Genomic DNA, 19,096 nt, shown 5'->3' with positions numbered 1-19,096 from the left:
AGATGACTAATTGCTGCAATATTAATTTCATATTTACATTCCCCAAAAGCACTGAAGTGAAATTTATCAGCTTGAGGAAAAAGAGGCTGGACTATTTATCTATTTATCAGGACCTCAGATAAATAATGATCTAATATCTGAATTAACTGGAGTCTGCCATTAAATATGTAACAATAAAAAAAATTATGTCAGCAACACTTTCTAAGAATAAGAGGATGCAAACGCAACTACTGCTTCTGCTATAGACAATTTTATGGTCAGTAAGTAGATAACGTTTCCGGGGGAAATGTCACCTGGCATATGGGATGCAGCACCAAATGTCACAGGCTCATGTGAGAAATGGTCTATAGTGATGAGTGAATATTAACTTTGAGCAAAACACTTAATCTAGGGCCTCAGTTTCTTAATCTGTAACATGAAAGATTTGAATTAATCTTATCACTATGCCCCTGATGGCTTTAACATTCTGTAATGCCATGACAAGCTTTACTCTGCTTTAGTGCAAGTGTCTTCTAGAATGTTCTTTAACTATAGTTCTTTTATATTACATTTTGGTTTTGCTGAAGGAGGTGCAGTGCTCGCTTCAAAATACTCCACGTAAGATCAAATTTTGTGGAAAATAATCTGACAAGTCAAGGAGATGTTAAGCTTCCCCTTGCCATTCTGGAAGTTGTCTATATTTGCAATTAAAAGAAACTCAGACCCTTAGCAACTGCCTAGAATTCTGGCTATTGTCACAAACACTTCCCCACCACAGCCCACCTGGCAAAGATCTCAGACACTCAAACTCCTGGCAACATCCAAAAGCCTGTTCTCTTCATAGGAGACCTAGGATAGCCCAAATGCTTGTAAAATCCAAGAATTAACTTAAGACTGCCATTCATTGCCTCCTGAGTTGGAATATATCCAATGAGTTTATCAGTTAGCCCTCCCTGATACAGGGAAATGAATACAGTCACAGGGAAGAGGGAAACGAAGGGGAGACTGGGGTTTCGGTAGCTGCCTTTCTGGTTTGGGTTTTGGGGAGGGTGGTTTGGGGGCATGGGGTGTTGTTTAAACTAACTCTGCCTTTAGCCGAAATTTCTGCAGCTGAAAATTATAAGCAACCTCTCGTGCTGTTACCTACTGAAGATCAGTATGTGAATTCTGGCTATACCACGCCTCGTGACCCAGACCCCCATTCCAAGGGCAGAGGCAAGATGCACCATTCCTTCTGTCCTGTGCTACGATTCACTGATGCTCACTTTTGGAGAGCTCACTGGGCCTCCAATGGAAGCTTACACACTGGCTTTCAAGGTGCACAAGGACTGCACGATCAAGGGCAAGTTGCTGGGTATCACTGAGCGAAGACCAGGGAACGATGAGGTATGAATGAGAAAGGTGCAGAGGAGGTAAAGGAAACAGAAAAGAAATACAGAGCAACCCCGACATACCAATGGGAGGTAGTCATTCACCACAATCAGGCCATGAGACACAGAAGACTTCCCATTACAATGATAGGCCCCAAGGGGGCAGCCCGGGCACCCTCAGCTAGTCCACAAGGCCTTTTCAATCCAAATGTAATCGGTGTGCTGCACATCTTCAATGAGAACAAATGCTAAAAACAGAAAACTTGCAAACCTTGCTGTAAAATTAAAGCAAAACAGTAAAGTTCAAAAGGAAGCAATTTATTCAGCATAAAAGCTCATGCTTAAAGAAAAGTAGATTTAGGGACTTCCCTGGTGGTGCAGTGGATAAGACTCCGCACTCCCAATGCAGGGAGCCCGGGTTCAATCCCTGGTCAGGGAACTAGATCCCACATGCATGCCATAACTAAGAGTTTACACGCCACAACTAAGGAGCCCGCCTGCCGCAACTAAGGTGCCTGTGAGCCGCAACTAAGGGACCCGCCTGCCACAACTAAGACCCAGCGCAACCAAACAAACAAATAAATAAATAAATCTTAAAAAAAAGAAAAAGAAAAGTAGATTTAATCAGAAGAAAATAGGGTGGTTGGAGACATTCTTGGAAATTCTGGAGTGGGCTTGAGACCAGTGGTCTTGCTTATTATTAAGAATTTCATGTTAAAACTAAAGATACCAATACTACCTTGAACCTTCCGAACCACAATTATTCGGGCTATTTTGGATTCTAAATAGGATAAGAGTAAGAAAGAAAAGCAAGGGGAGTAGAGGAAAGAAGAGAAAATGATTGAAAAAAGGCAGAGAAAATGGAAAAAGTAGTGAAAGGGGGAAGAATTTTTCCTTACTAAAGTCATTGAAAAATAATTGGAAAAGGAGGAAGAATGTAAGAAGGAGCTCTCTGCGTTCAAAATTGAGCTGTGAGTTCAGAGATAAAGATGAAGGAAACCAAATGGAAGTAAAAAGACTATGGCTCAGATGCTTCCCTGCAGCACCTATAGGAACAGTAGCTGGATGACTGCTGACCTGAGAAATATGGAGATGGGCGGTGACCCAGGATGAGTGCTTGCACTGGTCAGGGTTTTCTAGAGACACAGGAAGAAGAAAAAAAAATATATATATATATATATGTATATATATATAGAGAGAGAGAGAGAGAGAGAGAGAGAAAGAGAGATTCTTTATGAGGAATTGGTTCACACAATTACAAAAGCTGACAAATGCAAGATCTGCAGTTGGCAAGCGGAAGACCCAAGAGAGCTGAGGGTATAGCTCCCGTCCAAGGCCAAAGGCAGGAGAAAAGACTAATGTCCCAGCTTGACGGTGAAGTCAGGCAGGAGGAATTCCTCCTTTGTGGGGAGAGGGTCAGGTTTTTGGTCTATTTAGGTCTTTAACTGATTGGACCCATGTTACGTGGAGCAATCTGCTTTACTCAGTCGATTTAAAAACATCCTCAGAGAAACACTCAGAAAAATATTTGAACCAAATATCTGGGCACCAGGTCGCCCAGTCAAGTTGACATGTAAGATTAAGCAACACAACACTCAGGCATAACTGGCCCCAACACATAACCGGCCAACTATGGAGGTGTTTTGCAAACATTCACTCTCAACTCAACCTGTGACCTCAGGCTACAACTTCCCTATGGCTCAGGAACCCACATTCAGAACTGTGACGGCTATCAGAAGGCACAGACAACCTCTACAAGACAGGCTGGCAGATACCCAAATTTTGGCATGAGTTTTTTGGGTCAGAGTCCAGCTGTACCCAGTTAAGTCTCCTGACTTTCACTCCTGAAGATCCCTGTGACCAAGGGACTTGATGTCTCCCAGCCTCAGTTTCCCCATCTACAAGAGCATATGCGTCAACAGCATCCACCTATTCAGACTGTTCCGAGTCAATGAAGCAATGGATGTTAAGGACTTAGTCCAATGCCAGACACAGTAGGTGCTTGAAAAAAATAGTAGCTGTTGTTTTGTTTTCCTTTTTAATAACTGCTAGTTCCCTCCACAAAGTTTCCACAGAAAAATACCAGCTACTTCCACAGAGAAAACTGCTTGGCAGGTGTCACAACAAAAGTCCCTTTTCTTCCTTGGGGAGGACTGGGTTTGGCATCAGGGCAATGTACTATATAAAGTACCAGGAGAGTTCCCTGCCAACCGACCAAGACTAAGCAAAAAATGGCCACACCTTGGCATAATTGGATTAGGCAGAAAAGCAAACACCTGGCAGGCTGTAAAAAAAGAAGGAAAGTGCACGGGGCCTGGGGACTCTCGTTGGGCAACCAGTCTGGTATCAGGCAGCAACCACACACCCGGCCTCTTCCCTCTCTGAAGAATCTACGGGATGGTGGAAGGAGCTACCCGTGGAGGATACAGCTACAGAAGGCAGGACGCCCTGGCCCGTGGGGAGTACGGCTGCCCTTTCGCCCACTGGCTGTTATTAGACAGAGGCAGGACTCAACTCCCTCCCTCCCAGAATATAAAGCCAACTCTATATCCCACCAAAAGAACTGGAATCCTCCCAAACCAGCTCCTTTCAAAAGGGGCCCCTCCCACCTTCCCCATCACAAGCAACAGAGCCTCTCTCCTATTCCAGAGAAGCAAGTCCAAGATACTTCTCCAACATGCTTCCTTGGTCCTATATAACCACAGCTTCTTCCTCTAGTTCTGCTGTTAAGAAGGGCTGCTTTTTCTCATGGGTGCCCTGCTTCCCACCCATCTTGCTTCCCAGGATTTAGGAAAGTGCAGAGCACACGGCATGCAACCAACAGACCCAGCAAAGAACAGGGTTGACCCCCAGAGGGGCCAAGAGGGAGACGATCAGCTTTTCCCTCTTGAAGAGTCCATCAAAACAGTCCTTGTGGACCTCAGACATCGCTAAACAGCGCCTAATCCATCCAGAAGCCAATTAAGCTAAGAAGCCAAACTGAGAATTTAAGAGGGAAAAAAGTTCACACAAGATGGATAGGGCTGAGGCCCCACAAGCTAAGACAGGCCTTGTCGTCTGTGTTATACCATGGGGTGATCTGCAGCTCCGAGGTGAACATAAATCAGGCCTCCAGCAGCAGGCGCAGCCCGTCAGCTGGGCCACAGGCACGCTGGCGCTGCCCATCCGTCACGCCTGCTGATATCTGGGGTTCCCAACCCCAGGCAGAGCCGGCAAAAGGGCCAGGCGGGCTGGGTGGTTCAGGCTGCCAGACAGACCGCATGCTTGATTTAATAGATCATATTTTTCTCATGCATTTTTAAATTCAGATAATTCACCCGACATTACTTTAATAAAAAATATATATGTTCTGTGAAGAGGGAACTTGGCCAAGTCTATACATGGTTGAGTAATCCAACTGAAGTGACCTTGATGATTCCAACACGAAGCCAGGGTGGAAAGAACCAGGCGTTAAGTGGGGCTCAGAGAAAGGAGTGGTCAAGGGGGCTCGGGGCTGGGGGGCAGGGAGTGAGGTGGAATCTGCTGGAAAAGAATGGAAGAGGGGTGCTGAGGACATTCCTGGAGGAAGAGACATGCTCTGAACCAACAGGATGACAACAAAATAGCGAAGCAACCTGCTAACTGGGAAAAGGTTGGACAATTAGGCTAACATCAGACTCTAGGGGAGATGCAATACCAGTATGTGTGTGTGTGTGTGTGTGAGAGAGAGAGAGAGAGAGAGAGAGAGAGACAGAGACAGAGAGAGATAGAGATGCAAGTCAGTGTTTAGGAAGACAGATTTCAAGGACACTTCAAAGAAAATTGGAGAGGACTTAAAAAGTGAAAGGTGAAACATGAAACAAGTGAAATGAAAATAACAAAGAAAAAGAGGTGTCAATGCTAACACTCACACTGAAAATCTGGTGGCTGGAAGACTAGTGATAACACTAACAGATACCAGGAAGTTGGAAGAGGGAAAATAGTGAATTCTGGTTTCAAGGTGTATTTCCCAGATCAGTAAGCCATGCTATGGAGGACACATCCTCAGATGACTCAAGCATCCTCACCTTTGGACAAGCCCCTCTCCTTGATTGTGGGCGGGACCTATGACTTGACTTTGACCAATGGAATACAGCAAAGGTGATGGGATGTCACTCCGCTGATGACATTTCACTATGTAAGAGTCCACCTTAGCATGCTGGGCCTTTGAAAAGCAAACTGCCAGGTTGTGAACTGCCTGTGGACGGGGCCGTGTGGCAGGAACTACGGGTGGCCCCTGGGAGCTGAGTGACCTCCAGCTGACAGTCAGTAGAAATCCAGGCCTCTCCATCCCACAGCTGAAGGGAAATGAATTCTGGTACCACGTGAATGAGCTTGGAGGCAGTTTCTTCCCCAGACCAGCCTCCAGATGAGAATGCAGCCTGGCCAACACCTTGATTATAGCCTTGTAAGACCCACTCAGGTGCACCCAGACTCCTGACTCACAGGACTGTGAGATCATAAGCATGTGGGGTTTTTTTGTTTTTAATAAATTTATTTTATTTATTTATTTTTGGCTGCTTCGGGCCTTTGTTGCTGCGCGCGGGCTTTTCTCTAGTTGCGGAGAGTGGGGGCTACTCTTTGTTGCGGTGTGTGGGCTTCTCACTGCGGTGGCGTCTCTTGTTCTGGAGCACGGGCTTTAGGCACGCGGGCACCAGTAGTTGTGCCTCACAGGCTCTAGAGCGCAGGCTCAGTGGTTGCGGTGCGTGGGCTTAGCTGCTCCGTGGCATGTGGAGCCTTCCTGGACCAGGGCTCGAACCTGTGTCCCCTGCATTGGCAGGTGGATTCCTAACCACTGCGCCACCAGGGAAGCCCACGTGCGTTGTGGTAAGACCCTAAGTTTGTGGTTATTTGTTGTGAATCCCCCAGAAACTGGAGTGACTGGGCTGAAGCTCAGTAGAGAGGACACGTGTGGACGTGTGTCCATCACACAGTGGATGAGAGCCCACGTGCTTGAAGCAAATGTTCTGGGGCTGAGCCCCAGCACTTCCCAGCTGTGTTACCACGGCCAAATTACATATTCTCTCTGTACTTCAATTTCCTCATTCATAAAATTAAAAGAGTAAAAAAATAGTACCTATCACCCAAGGTTGCTACTGATGATTAAATTAATTAACAACTGTTAAGCGCTTAGAACAACACCTGCTCCAGAGTAAGCACTATTGGGGGAAGGAGAGTGGGTTAAGTTCTCAAAGGCAAAAAGTGCTAAGAAAGGCGAAGAAAAAGGCAAAGCAACAGGCAACAGGGGAAAGAAGATGGGCCAGGGGCAAGTTAAAGCAGAGTCAGACAGGAAGTGGCAAAGAGGATCAACAAAATCATAGTCCAAAATCTCACTCATGAGGACAAGAGAGAACTTCAATGGGGAATGTCAAGAAATATAAGAAAAGGTGGAACCTAGAAAAAGTCATCAGATGAAAGAGCAGGAGTAGAATGAAGACATTTCCATGAGTTAAAAAGGAATCAGGGGGCTTCCCTGGTGGCGCAGTGGTTGAGAGTCCGCCTGCCGATACAGGGGACACGGGTTCGTGCTCCGGTCCGGGAAGATCCTACATGCTGCAGAGGGGCTGGGCCCGTGAGCCATGGCCGCTGAGACTGCGCGTCCAGAGCCTGTGCTCCGCAACGGGAGAGGCCACAGCGTTGAGAGGCCCGCGTACCGCAAAAAAAAAAAAGAAAAAAAAAAGGCATCAGCCCAAAGCGGGGGGTGGTGGAGAATTAACTGGCCTACAGAGACTGAAAGACCTGGCCCACTGGCCTCCTTGCTCACACACACCGGGATGCGCCCTCCTCAAAGCCTTGGCACTGGCTTATTATCTCTTCCCGAGCATTCTTCCTTGATATCCACACTTCCTTTCAGTGTTCGTCCAAAAGCCCTTTCTCATCAGGCTGGTCCTGAGCAATGTATTTAAAATGGCAGCCCAATGACCTTGTGCCCTGCTATGCTTTTATCTACAGCAGCGGTCCCCAACCTTTTTGGCACCAGGGACCAGTTTTGTGGAAGACAATTCTTCCACAGACCAGGGAGGCTGGGGGGAGGATATGGTTCAGGCGGTGATGCGAGCGATGGGGAGCGATGGGGAGCGACAGATGAAGCTTCGCTCGTTGGCCCGCCGCTCACCCCCTGCCGTGCGGCCCGGTTCCTAACAGGCCCCAGTACCGGTCCATGGCCCGAGTGTCGGGGAGCCCTGATCTATAGCATTTACCTCATGCCATGCTACAAGATTTAGTATTTGTTACATTTATTGTTTTTCTGTCTCCCCTACTAGAATGCAAGCTCCACAAAGACAGATTATCGTGTGTATTTTTTGCTGATACATTCCTAGGGTTTAGAACAAGGCATAGTTCATAACATTTAGACATGACAACTAAATACAACATCTCATTCGAACTAGACCCTTTCACTTATAAGGACATGATGAGAAGAACAGGCAAAAGCTGATTGGGGGTTGGGGTGGAGGAAAGAAAATTCTTCGGGGCTATACTCCCAATTTTCTGTGACTGCTTAAAAATATATTTTTGCATCATTAAAAATTAAAGAAAGAAAACAAAACTCTGACATGCTGGTAATAACCAAAAAAGACCTAAAAACTTTATTATACATATTTATGCATTTCTGGAAAAGGCAATGAAATCAATGGGAGGGGAAAGAGAGAAGGACAGGAACTTTCATTTTTATTGTGCATAGTTTTTACAAAGAGCATATATTACTTACATGATATTTAAATAATAAAATATATGTGGAAAAAATAAGTTGGTCCCACAGACCATTTCTGGGAGGGGGCAGAAAGGCACAGAGACAGTCAGGGTGGAAGACCCTCATGTTTCTTTCCCAGGAGCACCACAACTGACCAGGGACACTGCAGGCTCTCTGCTGGCGTGGGGATCAGGGGAGCGGGGGCAGGGGCCACTGGAAAGGCAGCCGCCCTGCCCACCTGGTGAGGACAAGCTTCCTCCAGCTCGAGTTCCACATGTGCCTGTCACCCAGGGCAAAGGGACCTTGCCAGGAAAACTGGAGAGCGTTGGCTAGGCTCGGAAGAGCCTCTTTAAGGTAAGACTTACAAATTAACAAATGTCTCACACTATTTATATTTTGTGTCATTGCAAAGAAGTTGATAATGTACTGAAATTGATCAGCTTTCCATTTCTTTTTAACTTTTTACTACGGCAAATTGTATGAGGACATAATCCCCATGGACCCATAATCCAATTCAACTATTCAATCCTGTTTCCACACACACACACACACACACACACACAGAGTTGGTCCGTTCAATTCAACGTCTAAACAAGATCCACACACTGCATTTGGTTGATTGAATTCCTTGGTTCCTTTATCAGAGGTTCCCCTTTCCTCCTCTTCTTATTTCCTTTGCATTGTTTTTCTCACACAGTTTCCCCATTTTCATTAAATGTCTCCTCAGAGCACTCCTCTGTCCCTCCCTTTCTCCAACTCCCCTAATTTCTTCCCTGATCATCTTTTTTGAAAACTTTTTGTTAGCAAGGCCTGTGGCAAGCCTAGGACAGGGACACTTAATGTTCAGGCTCCAGCAAGGAGCTCACGGGACAGGTAAGAGCCCCCCGAGAACTCTGCCAATCACAGCATTAACCGCACAGAAAACAAAAGTGTAAGAAAATTCCCCAGAAACACCCATACAGTCATGGCTCTGCCGGTAACCACAACTTAGGTGAATCCCTGTCCCTCCTTGGGCCTTAGTTTCTTCAGTGGGAATGGACAAGATGATAATGATGACGTGGACATCATCGGACATTTATTGCCTAAAAATCCTTCAAGATTTCTTCCAGCCAAGACTGTGATCTTTGGTGTCAAACTCACACAACGCATTAGCAAAGGACGACATCCTCCTTGGTTGGGTGAGGGAAAACAGATCGGCAGTGGAGGAGAATATTTCATAAATGACAAAGGGAAAAACTGGGGACAATGGTGACAAAGAAACTGTAACCACAAATGTAGGTTAGGAAACAAAACTTCAGTCATCAACATAATCCAAATTTGAACAACATGCTATTGTTTCAAAGTACTTTCTTACACATGAGCAAACTTGATCCACAATAACGGATAAATGATAAAGGATGGTGTAAAAGGTTAACGGTAGAGTCTTGGGTATGACAGTGTATCACTAGACCAGTGGTTCTCAACCAGGGCAATTTTACTCCACTTCCCAAGGGCCATCTGGCAATGTCTGGAGACACTTCGGTTGTCACAGGTGGGGCGGGATACTGGCATCTAGCGGGCATCCCACAAAGCTCAGGACAGCCTGCACCGCGGGGAAGTATCCAGCCCAAAGTGTCAGCAGCTCTGAGGGAGAGAGTCTCTGATCGGGGTGAATCTCCTGGTTACCCAAGTGAAACTGTGCTGGGGGCGCGGTGGAGAGAGGAGGGGCTACTAAGGTCTAAAACCACAGTTAGATAGACACCCTGCACCTGCCTGAGCCCCCACATTGCAGACCATGCCAACACATGAGATTTGATAAGGAGACTGTCTTGGTTTGGTTTGGTCACCAAGATAGATCAGAACACATATTTCCGAATCTCAGTTATTCCCTCAATGTAGTCACCTTGGAAAACTATTTTTAAGACACTATCCAACTGAAGAACTTACGCTGTGTGGCAGACTTGTCTCTGAGAGCCGTGGCAGCCCCTGATTGAGGTCACGGGCCATTGGTGACCTTGGGAAGGACGGGCGACGAACACAGCGGGTGATGGGGGGGTGGGGAGTGTGTGTGTGGAGGGGCTGCTACTTCATATTCAGTTCTCAGGGAGGCTTGTCTGGGAAGGTGACATTTGAATTTTACCGAAAAAAAATTAAAACAAGAAAAACAGGTTTTTTTAAAAGAATTTTACTGAAAGATCAAAGCCATCCAAAAAGAGAAAAATTGGCCATTGATGAAGATATTCCAAAGAATACACCCCAGACTCTAAAAGCTATTTCCAGAAAAGAGGCCCCAAATTTCTGAACAGCAATGGTCTTCTTCAAATAAGTATACTGGGCAGTGCTGCCTCCCCAGCCTGCCACCCCCAGTACAACTCTTTCAAAAGATAAGCTCTGGTGTGACTGTCTTGACCTCAACCCCTTTACAGAGCTAACTTCCCCCAGCAGGCTGGGGCTCAGGAATCAGCACCAGCTGTGGTGAATGGCACTCCCCCCATCACCAGCACCACCAGCACCCGCATCACCATCGTCACCACCATCACCACCAGCACCACCAGCACCCCCAGCGCTACCACTGCTCTGAGAAGGAGCCTGGATATGGTGGGTCCTGGGCAAGGAACGCTTGAACCAAAGGAGTAGCGAATAAAAGCTCAGGTCTGGGGCTTCCCTGGTGGCGCAGTGGTTGAGAGTCCGCCTGCCGATTCAGGGGACACAGGTTCGTGCCCCGGTCTGGGAAGATCCCACATGCCGTGGAGCGGCTGGGCCCGTGAGCCATGGCCGATGAACCTGCGTGTCCAGAGCCTGTGCTCCGCAATGGGAGAGGCCACAACAGTGAGAGGCCCACATACCGCAAAAAAAAAAAAAAAAAAAGCTCAGGTCTGCCTGGAATGTTCTCTCCTTATTTGATTCCTTGTGTGTTCTTGTCTCCCAATGCTCGGGGAGACAAATGCCCGGGCCATAGGCAAACTGAGGCTCAGACTCCAAGCCTGGGAGTCCAATCCCTTTCCCTCTTTTTCCTGATGGTGCTGCTTCTTGGATTCATCAACTCTGGCCATCTCAGCAATAAGATCCTCAGGGCCAGATGAGGGGATGAGTCTAGACAATAAGCCAAGGAGGCTTCTCAGCCTGTTTGAAGCATAAGCCCCAGGCTTACCTGACACCTGGGCAAAAAGGTCCTCTGCTTGGTCTACGTCAACTGCCCAGGAAACTACCCTGTGGCCTGAGCTAACGCCACAGCCTATATTAAGCAGTTTCTCTTCTCCTCCCTTCCCTAATCAACAGGGCAGTAGGAGGTGTCTGGTAAAGCATTAGAGGACCCTCTGTCCTAGCCCTTCCTCTAGGAAGTACCTCTCTCTATCACAAAACAAACAAACAAACAAAAAAAACACAACAAGGCAGGTAGCAAGATGCTACAATCTGTGTACAGATTCAGAAGTGCTACTGAAGGAACTAATTCAGACATCACCACGTCCTAAGAGGTCCCCTGCCCACCCAAGCTTAAGCTTCATACTTCAAAGAAAGATTGTGAATTACACATTATGATACCAATTACTTCTGAATGCATTATGAAACAGGAGCTTTTCTAAGCAATTTTATTGTTTTAATTCTTTCCTTCTATCATTTTTAATAATTACACTCTAGTTTTTAGTACATTAAGATGCAATTAAGAAAAAAAAGTCATGTATATTTTAACTGTATTTCAATTTTTTTTTTTACACGAAGAATTCCAAAGCCATCCATAATAATGTAGCATACAATATAGATAAAAGACAACAGGAATAGTTTCGATAAAATTAGCTGAGTTCCATTTAGGAGAAAAAAATGCAAGTCTGCTTATTTTGAAAACCCTTAGCACGAGACATTCATTGAAAGGATGGAGAATTCTTCATCATACAAAGGCGAAAACCAACCACACAGGAGCACACTGGTGGAAGAGAAAGCTTTATACTATCTAAGGAAGAGGGTATAGCAAATCAGGACTCAAATGCTGAATCTGGAGATTACTAAGTCAGTTATCTGCCCAGTAAAATGTCACCATTATTAAATGTGAACCCACCCGTGTTGAATTGTATTTCCAGGCAAGTAGAAGGATGATGTCATGTAATGGGTAGAAAAATGAACAAAGAAAAACAAAATTATCTTAATGGTTTAAGGCACAATTTGTGAGCCACAGAATTTCACATTCACAGGTACTAAGGTTGAGTGGCATTTCAGTGATGAGAAAATATTTTTGTTTGCTCCATATGCTAAAGCCTTATTCATCCTCTGCTTACCTTCCAGCCCAGAGGTCAGCAAACTTTCTTTTTGTAAAGGGCCAAATAGTAAATATTTCAGGCTTTGTTCAGGCCATTACTCAACTCTGCTACCGTAGCATTAAAGCAACCACCGACAATACGTAAAAAAACAGGCGTGGCTGTGTTGCAATAAAAATTTATTTATAAAAACAGAACCGTGGGCTGTAAGTCGCCTACCCCAGTTCTAGTCCACAGCGTCCTAGTTAGGAGGGGTGAGGCAGAGCACACTTAGGAGACTCTTGTAAGAAATGGCAGGAATAAGCAAAGCAAGCTGGTAGATCTGAAACTACCCACCAAGACATGGAGCATAGCCCTTCATACCCAAGAGTATTCTTCCAAGATGAAAATCAAGACTAGATACATGAGGTAGGAATTAGCTCGCAGCAACCTTTGTTCTCAAGCTACAAGTGTTTCTCCCTCACAGAAACAGCTTCTACTTTACCATGTGGCTGGTCTTCTGAACTGGGTGACACTCAGAATATGTCACCTGACGGAAGTTACACTATCATGTGTGAAATATTCTTGTCCCCAAATTTGAACCTAAATCTGATCAAGACTTTAGTTTATAGGACATTTTGGGGACAAAGAAACACATTAGGACTTCCCTGGTGGTGCAGTGGTTAAGAATCCCCCTGCCAATGCAGAGGACACGGGTTCGATCCCTGGTCCAGGAAGATCCCACATGCCGCAGAGCAGCTAAGCCCGTGCGCCACAACTACTGAGCCTGCGCACCACAACTACTAAAGTCACGCCCTGCAACTACTGAAGCCCGCATGCTCTAGGGCCCGCGTGCCACAACTACTGAGCCTGCGCACCTAGAGCCCGTGCTCCACAAGAGGAGCCACTGCAATGAGAAGCCCGCGCACAGCAACGAAGACCCAACTCAGCCAAAAATAAAAAAAAATTTTTTAAAACCTTTATTATAAAAAAAAAACCCACATTAAATGACAACACCAGAATGTTGGCAACAAAATCTACATTGTGGGGAAACACACAGATCCCGATCCAAGAGATTCAAAATATCCAAAAGATCCAGCTTCTTGACCAAATATATCACAAGACAGAACAAGAGGACTTCCCTGGTGGTCTAGCAGTTAAGACTCCATGCTCCCAATGCAGGGGGCACGGGTTCAATCCCTGTTCAGGGAAGATCCCGCATGCCCTGTGGCACAGCCAAAACTAAATTTAAGATTTTTTTAAGTAAATAAGTTTAAAAGTATGCCATTTTAAAAAATTTTTAGAATGTTTTTTAATTAAAAAAAAAAAGACAGAACAAGAGAGGGACAGGAAACCTGCATATTAAAAGAGACTTAGGGGCTTCCCCGGTGGCTCAGTGGTTAAGAATCCACCAGCCAATGCAGGAGACATGGGTTCAAACCTGGTCCGGGAAGATCCCACATGCCACGGAGCAACTAAGCCCGTGAGCCACAACTACTGAGCCTGAGCGCTAGAGCCTGTGAGCCACAACTACTGAGCCCACATGCCACAACTACTGAAGCCTGTGCGCCTAGAGCCCGTGCTCTGCAACAAGAGAAGCCACCGCAATGAGAAGCCCGTGCACCACAACAAAGAGTAGCCCCTGCTCGCTGCAACTAGAGAAAGCCCACGTGCAGCAAAGAAGACCCAATGCAGCCAAAAATAGAGATAAAATAAAATAAAGTTATTAAATAAATAAATAAAGAGACTTAAGAGACATATTAACCAAATGCAATGTGTGGACTTTGTTTAAATCCTTTGATTACTCTGAGGTATTTTTAACTAACTGTGAAAAAATATTTCTTAGACAATCAAAGAAATCTGAACATGAATATTCAGTGATATTAAGAAATGAATTATTGTTCATTTCTTACGTGTGATAATAGTATTCTGTTGATGTTTTAACAAAATGAATCCCTATCTTTTCAGAGCCATATTGAAATATTTATAAGTAAATCTGATTTTCTTTTTAAATCCTCATCCTAAAATTCTTTCTTCAAGAAAATAACTTTGGTTGTTTTGATCCTGTAGAAGTCACTGCTTTTCAAATATACCCATGAATGAGGTGAAAGAATAGGGGGTGAAACTCAACAAACACCAAGGACAGATTTAGGGCTAAATGATAAACAAGTAAATTAAAAAGTTAATGTATTTATATACCCTTGATGGACCTAAAAGGTCCTTCAGAGCATACATACCATGTGAAGGTCAGGCTTCTGATAATGTTAACATCTGGAAAATAGCCATCAATCTGAAAATTTAAAAAAAAAAAGACTTCTAAGTGGCAAACAGCTTTCACAAATCCCATGCACTTTACTTCATGAAAGGAAAAGAAGCACATCATTTATAAACTTGTATCAAACAAGGCATCAGCAAGAGCTAAAAGAGGAAAGAAACAAAGGACTTAGAATTAGAAGCAGAGGAACAGGGCAACCCAAGAGTTCAGGAAATAAAGACACGGTCCACAGAGAGAAGACCTCTGAGGCATCACCCTTATGCATCTTCCCAGAGTGGGAAACATAGGTTCAACCAGGCTCAGAGTCCTGTTGAAAGCAAGAAAGGCAATAAAGACACAGCTTAGGGGCTTCCCTGGTGGTGCAGTAGTTAAGAATCCGCCTGCCAATGCAGGGGACACGGGTTCGAGCCCTGGTCCGGGAAGATTCCACATGCCGTGGAACAACTAAGCCCATGTGCCACACAATTACTGAGCCCACATGCCACAACTACTGAAGCCCGTGTGCCACAACCACTGAAGCCCGCGTGCCTAGAGCCTGTGCTCCACAACGAGAAGCCACTGCAATGAGAAGCCCACTCACCGTAACTAGAGAAAGCCTGTGTGCAGCAACGAAGACCCAACACAGCCAAAAATAAATATAAAATAAGTGAATAAATTTAAGAAAAAGAAAAGACACAGCTTAAAATTATCTTCATTAAGATGGCTACAATTTAAGAAGCTAAATTATTCACTTAAATAAAGGAAGAACAGGTTTTGAGGAAAGGCAGAATTGAGATCAGTGAGTATAAGTGGAGGCAGATTTTGAGCTTGAAACAGAGACAGAGCTTCTCTACAATGAGAACCAGCCCCCAAGGGAGTGAATGGGGTCCTCATTTGCTGCCCTGAGGTACTAGACACCTCACAGTGAGCTCCACATCACTCTCGACATTGGGCGGGGTTGGATCAGTGGTCCTTGAGGATCCTGAACAATTCCAAGGTTTTCTGGAGGGTAAAGTTAAAGAAAAAATTATTCTGATGCTTATTAAAACGGTAAGAAAGACATTTTTTAGGGCTATTGCAAAATAGGAGAGAGATGGGGCTCAACTCTGAATACAGCAAAGACACCTGAGGATTTACAGCAATCAAGCGAAGTGAGGCAGTCAGTGGACAGAAAATTACTCAGAGGAGACAGCAGGGTAGGGGGCTTCTTATTAACAAACAAGCAATGGGATTTTTGCTGAAGGTAGCCTAGGGTGATCAGATATCAAGGGTGATCACATATCAAGAGCGGGTGATTCTCTCTGAACTGACTTAGCAGGATTCTTGCTAAAATTGGGCTAGGCAGGCCAAAGACAGGACAGGAGCCAAGGTCCAGATCTAGACAAAAACAGGACTCAGAGGAACCCGACTGAAGTCTGCTTAAGGAGAGAGTCTTTGTTTGTAGCGTTAACTCCACCTTACAAATAGAAATGCCTAGAGGTGGTGCCCAAAGTCACAGAGCAAGTATGAGCTGGCACCAGTAACAGATCCCCGACTCCCAGATCCAACCTCGGTGACGTCAGTCACCCCCGCTGCCTCGTAAAACCTTGCACTGCATAACACTTTTTAATTTCTCAAGTGCTTCCCGACATAATTTCTCTGTCTCCAAACTCCAGAAATGCTCATTTCTAAACATCAAGCTGTCATAAGATAGGGGGAAACTACCCTTGAACACAATGCCACATGAGAGATTGACATACAATCCCCTGTAATACTGAAGCAGACTGGTTCATCATCATGAGGTATAATGAAGCCTTTTAAAGTGACCTTATAATAACAGGTGTACAAATAAAATAGAAAAAAAAAGTGAAAGGCTGGATTTAAAAGCATCCGAAAAGAACAGGAAGTTTCCAATCACTAACAGGATTACAAAACCTCCGTAGCACAAGCTAAGCAATTTCCCATGATGCCCAGTACCCAGGGAGAGCATTTACAGATGACAGAGCTGCTTCCTGCGCTCTTAAAAGTACCATCCACAGGATAAAAGTTATTTAAGAATCTAAAGGGCGATGTACTAAACACTCTCTGGTTGCCCTTTGGATTACTTCTCACCACTGGGACATGCGCCCTGCGAGGCTGACCTCTATGACCTGCATCAACCAGGCTCCCTTGCCCTCTGGCCCCTTAGGTACCAGTAGAAGCCAGGAGAGTAGGAGGAGGGGAAGGAAGGAAGGAGTATGCATGCCCCTGCTTCCTCCCTGCAGGGTCACCTGGGGGTCTCTCCATCACAGGTCAGTTTCTCTCAGGTGATCCTCTCCCTCTATCCTTACTTCTAGGGGTTGGAGGGTGCAGTAGTAACTCAATAAACGCCGGCTGTGGTATTGCCCTGCACGTCTCAGCTAGTCGCCAGGGCCCATCTCATAAGGAGGCAGCTGTGCTCTGAAGAGCAGCCACACGCTGGCACCACCAGCCCACAAGCCACATACCACCTACATCCTTGATTCTGAGATGTGTTTTGTATTTTCGCTTTCCTAAAATTACAATATACGTGCACATGTCACAGAGCAGATTTTCTCATCTGTAAAATGGGGATAATAACAGCATCCAGCTCATGATTCATGTTCAAAGGAAAATGCTTTGAACAGGGCGTGGCATCAGAAATTGTCCTCTGTGGGTATTACCCTCAACATTATATTAAGTGACCTGACCTGCTGTAGGCCTTCCCACCCCAAGGGAATGTGAAAATTCTCCCTTGTTCCTCACTTGATCTGAGGATCACTTGATCCCTGGTACCTGAAGGTGCTGAGAGTGGGGCCCTAGTAAATTCCCAAAGAATGTGTGGAATTTCAGGTAGTTGCTAGATTTTTACCATCCCATGAGCTTCCTAGAACTGGTTACTTACAGGGCGTTGTTTAGGAGTTGCTGAGTTTGGTTCTGGGTTTATTGAGGTTCCTTTTTTTTGCACCTTGAGTAATGTGCAGGTCACACTGTGGGTTTCCTGGTGACCCCTGGAAAACAACTGGCCTCCCATTAACCTGAGAGGGCCCCGTGGAAGACGGAGCTTTCGCAGAGGCACGAGAACCAATGGGAAATGGAGAGATGGCAGCAGGAAGGGCATCCCAGTACAGCTGAAGATCAATGAATGAGCCCAAAATTGAGGCAAGTAAATCAGTGGCCTCCACTGTCCATAAAACTGTACTATTTTCCCTTCCTCTTGCTTCATCATCTTCCCCGCTGCTTTGGAGGCAAGGGGAAGGACAAACAAACAAGGGTACATGCCATGGAAGGTAAACCCCTAAGATCACAGATGCTGGGGCAGATTCCTGGACTCAAATGGTCCCCAACCATTAGCCATGTGACCTTGGACCAGTCCACCAACTACTCCGTGCCTCAGTTTCCTGATCTGTAACATGAGGATGGAAGTAGCTAAGAGGAGAATGAAGTTTACACGAATTAAGGGTACACATGAAGCTCTTGGAAACATGCCAGGCACACAGCAAGAGCCCGCAGAGCGTCAGCCACCATCACGCTATGGTACCTGTCCCCTAGGAGCCCTGCGAGGGGAAGCATGTTTCAGTGAAACTGGGGATTTGGCGAGGGGGGCTCTTTGCTACTTCCCAGCACCAGTGAAATGGGAAGATGACCGGAGACAAATGGAACAGGATGCCAACGGCAGCCACTCCACATACAGACTGTTACTGATGTTCTCTGAACCTCAGCTTCCTCACCAGATACATGGGGTTTAGCTCCCTCACCTCTCAGGGCTGTCATGAGAAATGAGAACACACTGTGTAGGCATCAAATAAATGGTACTTCTTGTCATCTCTCCCCCCTCCCTGGAGTGCAAGGAAGGCAGAAAAAGCCAAAATGCTACGGTCGGCATGGCTAGTGAGGTTTTCCTACCAGAAAAGCAAGACAGCAGCCCACTTTTCCCAGGCCCGCTCAGGATGCCCATCTTCCAGCACTAAGATGCCAGCCATTTTCCACCAAAGGCCCAGAGATCAGGATTCAGGGTCAGTAAAACCCTGCAGAAAAGGGGAAAAAGCCTAGGTTTTGGAAGTCCTCCTCAGCGAAAACCTCTCACCAAAGGCTACAGGGGCTAATTGACAGCTGCATCAGGACATGGAGCCTGAATCATTAGCAAGAAGGGCTAGGGAAGGTCGCTTTTCTATAAACATCTGAAGGATAGAGTGTAGATAAATGGCAGAAACAATGCCAAAAACGATTGCATACTACTTCCTTACGCAGCTTTTTCCTTCTTCAGACAAATGATAAAACGCTTCTGAATATAAATCATCTTCAATTAAGACATTGCTGTTGGAAAGCACTTTTGGCAGGACGAACAAAATATTTGCCACTGTTCTCCGACTTGGAGCTTTCAAGGTTGGCACGGCGATTTATTTTTGTTGATTAAACAAAATACAAATGGAAAGGGCCTAAAAATTGATTTGCCAATTAAACTCAATGATTCTTAACAATGAAATGTGCTCTATTAGCTTTGCCAGCATTATAAAAATGCCTCCTAGCTTTCCTGCTGCTTTCAGGATGTACACCATTGATACTGGTGCTGACAGAAAGATTAAGTAAGGACGGGATG

The 19,096-nt window shown here is 45.5% G+C and overlaps 1 protein-coding gene across 3 annotated transcripts in view; it reads right to left on the bottom strand.

Annotated features, from left to right (window-relative positions):
* Positions 1-19,096, bottom strand: part of TIAM1 (TIAM Rac1 associated GEF 1) — a 397,588-nt gene that overhangs the window by 299,917 nt on the left and 78,575 nt on the right. Inside the window, exon 2 of one of the 3 annotated variants that reach the window (XM_030880742.2) lies at positions 14,504-14,556. The exons of the other annotated variants lie outside the window; for them this stretch is intronic. The gene's annotated coding sequence lies outside the window, so the exon portion shown is untranslated. The remainder of the gene's footprint in view (positions 1-14,503; positions 14,557-19,096) is intronic. 3 annotated transcript variants of the gene reach the window in all.

Source organism: Globicephala melas, chromosome 4 (assembly GCF_963455315.2).
Source record: "Globicephala melas chromosome 4, mGloMel1.2, whole genome shotgun sequence".
NCBI classification, from domain to species: domain Eukaryota; kingdom Metazoa; phylum Chordata; class Mammalia; order Artiodactyla; family Delphinidae; genus Globicephala; species Globicephala melas.
This window is presented reverse-complemented; position numbering and strand designations above follow the sequence as displayed.